Source organism: Carcharhinus amblyrhynchos, chromosome 13 (assembly GCF_965287045.1).
Source record: "Carcharhinus amblyrhynchos chromosome 13, sCarAmb.v2.hapA, whole genome shotgun sequence".
NCBI classification, from domain to species: Eukaryota; Metazoa; Chordata; class Chondrichthyes; order Carcharhiniformes; family Carcharhinidae; genus Carcharhinus; species Carcharhinus amblyrhynchos.
The window spans coordinates 48,412,175-48,418,174 of NC_137336.1; positions in this window are offsets into that span (position 1 = coordinate 48,412,175).

Here is a 6,000-nt window from a genome sequence, read left to right on the forward strand (position 1 = left end):
TTACTAATGAGAGATCACTGGGAATAAACTATGAACAGAGTCATGGAAATCCACTAGGTTAAGCCAAGTTGAGAAATGTCTTTTCCCAGATGGTCAATGAACATGGTGGCACAGTGGTTGCACTGCTGACTCACAGAGACCCAGGTTCGATTCCCAACTTGGGTCACTGTCTGTGCGGACAGGTTCTCCTTGTGTTGGCGAGGATTTCCTCCAGATGCTCCAGTTTCCTCCCACGGTCCGAAAGACATACTGGTTAGGTGCATTTGCAATGCTAAATTCTCTCTCAGTGTACCTGAACAGGCGCCAGAGTGTGGTGATTAGGGGATTTTCACAGTAACTCCATTGCAATGTTAATTTAAGCCTGCTCATGAGACTAATAGATAAACTTAATTGAATGTGTAATCATAAATAATTAATGAATTCTCATCCCACTGCTCTTACCAATATCAGATAGAGTAGTACTTAGAATAGAAATAAAAACTTGCATTTTCACAGGGCTTTATCATCTCTTTCAGAAACATATTAAAGGACTTCACATGCAGTAAATTGTTATTAATGCAGTAACTACAGTCAGGAAAGCAAAACCAACACATGTAAGATCCAAAAATTGCAACAAAATGAATGTCTTGGGCAGTGTTAATTGAGGGAGAACTTGTTCAGAACACTGGGATAAGCTATATTCTGGAGCCGATACATGATGTGTAGCTTCACATTAATTTCTCAACCAACTTGCTTTTTCCTTCAAAATAAAAGTACTGTGGGATCAAATATACTGCAAATGCTGACAACCTAAAGAAAAATAATCTTCTACTAATAAGCAGCAAGACCATCAGCATCTGAAAAAAGAAAAGATAATTATTTAATATTTTGGTTCAAATCATTCATCACCCATCATGAGCTTGTAAAATGTATTTCTTACTGTCATTACCTCAATCATCATTATCATTTAATTTTAAAACTCATAATGAACTGTAGTTAACATTAATTTATTGATTTATTTTTGTTCCATCATCCTTTTTAACTAGCTGAAATGGCTGGAAAGTTTCCTGAGACATAAACCAGATGAATAAACACATCACGAGATATGCACAAGCACTAGAACACACTGAGTTAATAACCTCTTTTGATACTACACTCAAAATATGAACCCATTTTCTCTCTTTCAAATGCTGACAGACCTGCTTCTAATGCTAATATGTTCAGCTAATACCATGTGATAATTCCATATTTCATACCCATTTCTTAAAGCTGATCGGGGAGAGAGATAATGCAATAAGGAATGTGCTTTCCTGCCAGAAGCTGAGAACCGATGCCATCTAATGGCATTGGCGTTGATTTTGCAATCGGTGATGAAGGGCAGATGCATGTGGCTGACCTCCAGAAAGTTGTCAACAAAAGACTTAGCAGGCTCCATGTGACTTTGAATCAGGCACCATCGATAAAGGATCTGTGGCATCCAGCAACAGTGGAAAGGCTGATCAGCCAATAAGATTGAAGAATTCTCAGAGACAGCAAACCAAAAAATAAGAAGTATGGATGATAATTCACATTTTAATTGTTCTTCAGAAATCAAAATAAAGATTGGAACTTACCCATGGGATGAAAGTAGAATTTTAAATATCATAAACATTAAAAAACAACATGCTTGTTATTTTACTAATTATTGAGTTTTAAAATGTTATTCAAAGGCAAGATCATACCAGGCTTCTAAAGTTAGTTTTTCAAGACCATAGAAATTGTTCAACTGTTATGATTATGTAGGATTACATTGGATAAATGGCCTGGAAACAGACCATTCAGCCCAGCCAGTCCATGCTGATGTTAATGCACCACTTGAGCCTTCTTTCACCCTTTCTCAACTAAATATACCATTGTAACAACCTATTCCCTTCTCCCTCATACGCTTGCATAGTTTTGCCTTAAATGCATTGATATTATTGTCTTCAACTTTCCTCTGTGGCAGCAAGTTCCACATTCCTAATATTCTTCGGGAGGTAAAGCTTCCTCTGAATTTCCTATTGTATTTCTTGGTGACTATCATATACTATTGGCCTCTAGTTATACTGTTCCCCACAAGATGAAGCATTCTTTCTGTGTATCCATTCCATCAAAATCATTCATAATTTTAAATACCTGTCATCTTCCAACCTTTCTTCAAGAAAAAAAGACACAGCCCATGGAGCTTTTCCTGCTTTGTATACCCACACATTTCTGGTATCTTTCTTGTAACCTTCTGTACAGCCTCTTCAGTGCCTTTAGATCTTTTTTATAATACGACATCCAGAACTGCATGCAGTACACTTAAGTGCAATCTAACCATGGGTGAATATAGATTTGGCATAACTTCCCTACTTTTCAATTCTATCCCTGTAGAAATCATGGTTAGTGCTTGATTTTTTCATGACCTTGCTCACCTGTGGAACAACTTTAAACGACTGATGCATTTGTACTCCAAGATTTCTTGGAACATCCACCCCAAATGATATGCCCCTCCCAAGAAATAATCTTCCCACTAAAATAATCTTCCCCTCCCACTCACATATATCTGTGTTGAGCTTCTTTTGCAAATTATTTGCCCATTCTGCAAGTTATAAATCCTGTAATTTGTTGCAGCCCACCTCATTCACTATTCGCTATCTTGGACTCCCAGCCCAAATTTGGTTGTTTTCAGTTTTATAAAGTAAATTCAGCATTTGTTGATGGTTTCACTGTCAGAACAACTATACTTTCTGAGCTCAGACAGTTCGGCTGCTCCCACTGCATGAAGAGGTTTAGAACATCATCCAACCCGTGAGTACACCAGTGAGTTCACACTGGGGAGAAACAAAATTCTGAAACATACAGTGGGGAAAACTTTCCAATCCTGCCTGCCACAGGAATCGTCGTGAGTGGGATGGAAAATTTAATGGACAATTAAACAGTCAGTTGACTTCAAACGTAATTTTCTGCTCCACTTGGTGGGAACTGGAAAATCCCGTTCATTGAGACAGAGTTTACTGCCATCAGTGAGTGGATGTGCTCACTTTTCACTGACCTTCACCTTGCCCTTTTAACTTCTGTGACATTTTACACTGAAAGTTTCTGAAAGTTAGAGATCCGAACAGTTTAGATCTGTCCATGGGACACCTGGAACGTGTGTGAATAGGGCAAGCAGCTCTTTAACCAATCATATTAAAGTATTGCTAACAAATAATAAATAGTTTGAATCAGCAAATGTACTTTACATTAATGAATTCAAGTCAAGCTCTGAAAGTGAAATAAAGAGAAGGAAAACAGATTATATTGAGAGAGGAAAAAAGAAAGAAAATGTAAGGAGGTACGCAATCTTTTTATCAAAATCTCCACCAATAATTAAAATTTGAAGTCAAGGTTCTACATCTACAAAAAATAATGTCCCATTCTTGTGAAGTTATTTGAAATCAATTAACTTATTGCAATGTTTAACAGGGTGCTTCGACTGAAATGGACAAAACATAACTTTCTGTGGCAAGTTTAGTCCATATCCGCCATGCAAGTAGAGGAGTTTCACATCATTCAATGTTTTTAGATAGGTACCAGATGATAGAATCCTTAGAATCCCTATGGTGTAGGAGTAAACCATTCAACCCATCGAGTCTGCACCGAACCTCTGAAAGGGCATTTTACCCAGGCCCAACCCCTCCTCCCTGTTCCCGTGATCTGGCACATTTACCAATGGCTAATCAATCTAACCTTCACATCTTTGGATAAAAAGGGATAATTTAGCATAGCCAATTTACCTAAATTGCACATCTTTGGAATGCTGGAGGAAACCAGAGCACCTGGAGGAAATCCACGCAGTCACCCAAGGCCGAAATCCAACTCAGGCCTCTGGCGCTGTGAAGGAGCAGTGCTAACCATTGTACCACCATACCATGATGAATTGCCATGTTCATACAATTTATGGGGGATCACCACATCCCAAATAGCAGCTTCCAGATTTTCAAATTTAACTGCCCATCTGCACTTGCCTGCAGTTGCATTCTGGTTTACACATAAATCACAGTGAATGCATTGGTCTGACAGGTACCTTTACATTAAATTTTGGGCTACTTGACTGAAAGTCGTAACCGTTGCTTGAGTGAAAAATTTTATCTCACAACTTTTCAGTCCATTAAACTATAACTCATTTTCTTTATTTGAAACAAAGCTCTGTAATTTAAAAAGTATATGTTGAAGAAAATTAAGGAGAATGCAATGCTGTGAAATTTATTTTTTTAGACTTTCTTAAACTTTCCTTCTAAGAACATTGAATTTTCATATTTGATCAAATATATACACACACACATAAATACATATATATATAATTACCTGGCATTAGCGTAAAATCAAAGATTATGGATAAATGCAATCTGCTGACTAGCTCAGGAGTGTATGGAATTAAATATAACAAAATAACTATTCTTTTAACTTAATAGTTTGAACTTCATTAGTTCCTTGATTGTTAGCATATCTCAGAGAGACCTCACACAAAACACAGTATTCAACATATCGTGACTTCAGAGAGTAAAATGATTATTATTTCAGGTAAGCACTGTTTTGTCAGATACTTGGGAATAATAAATGCGATTAAAATTTTATTGAGCTAATTCGGTGAAGCATTTTGTATTTTTATTTGCTGCTGTTAACATGTAACAAAATGGTGCAATTTACAGCACTATTTATAAAACCCCAGATTTTGATGGATACTCTTCATAAGATAACTGGAAATTAATTGCCAGTGGACCAATACCCATTTTCAGATGTGATGAGGTATCTTTGTACATGTGGGTGTATTTGTGAAGGAACAACATTAATGTTGTAATTCTCTCCTTGCTTCACCATATCAAAAAGAAACTATTAAAAATTGCTGCTTAGAATGTAGTGATGTTCAATAATAACTTAACTAAACAACTGCGTAGGTTGCAGACTCATATTTATTCTGTCAAAATGAGTAAGAATGATCTGAAGTTTTCCTCTCCATCACCTTCTCTGACATCCCACTCCCACAACTTCTATTCCCATGTCAAGGTTTCCAAACCAAGCCATCCATGTAGCTGTCTCTGTCTCCTCTATGCTTCCCTCTCTCTTCAAAGCTCTCCTCTCAACTCACTCCTGACACTTCCTGCACCCTGTGATGTTTTCCCCATTCAGCACTGTGCGATCAGCTTTCCTTACCACATACTTCCCTATTACAGCTTTCCAATCCTCTTTCCAATTCTGGGAGGACTCTGATGAATATTACCAAGTACACCCTTTTCATCTGTTCACTGTTGCTCTTTATCTGTGTCGGCTCAGCAAATGTAAAATTTTCCTTGTTAACCACTTGGGCTTGTCTTCTATGAACTTCTTGTCTGCCTCCTCCAGCTAAATTCTGTGCATGGTGCTTGCATTTTGATCCACAGCTTGCCTTTTTTTTGGCCTAGATTTCTCTGGCACCACAACTGTGTTTTCCCACTTCTGGAATATTGTGATGTATGTTCCAACTGTTGCTGAAACCACAATCCATATCTCCAGTACTTTTTCATACGTTAAGTCCATCTTTCTTTGTTCGAGTTTCTATTTCCACTCCCTAAGAGCCATAGCTAATCTGAGAGTTTCCTGTCCTTGTCCTCTCCTACATAAAGTCTTACACACTCATTACCCCTGTATTTACTAATTTCTGCTAGCCTCCGTGCTCCAGTAAATCAATTTCAAGATCTTTTCATAGAATCATAGAATCCCCACAGTGCAAAAGAGGCCATTCGGCCCATCAAGCCAGCACTGACAACAATTCCTCTCAGGCTGTTTCCCCATAACACAGCATATTTACCCTGTCATTCCTCCTGTCACTAAGAGCAATTTAGCTTGGCCAATCCACCCAACCCACGCATCTTTGGATTGTGGAAGGAAGCTGGAGCACCTAGAGGAAATTCACGCAGACACAGAGAATATGTGCGAACTCCACATAAACAGTCACCTGAGCCTGGAATTGAACCCGGTCCCTGATGCTGTAAGGTGGCA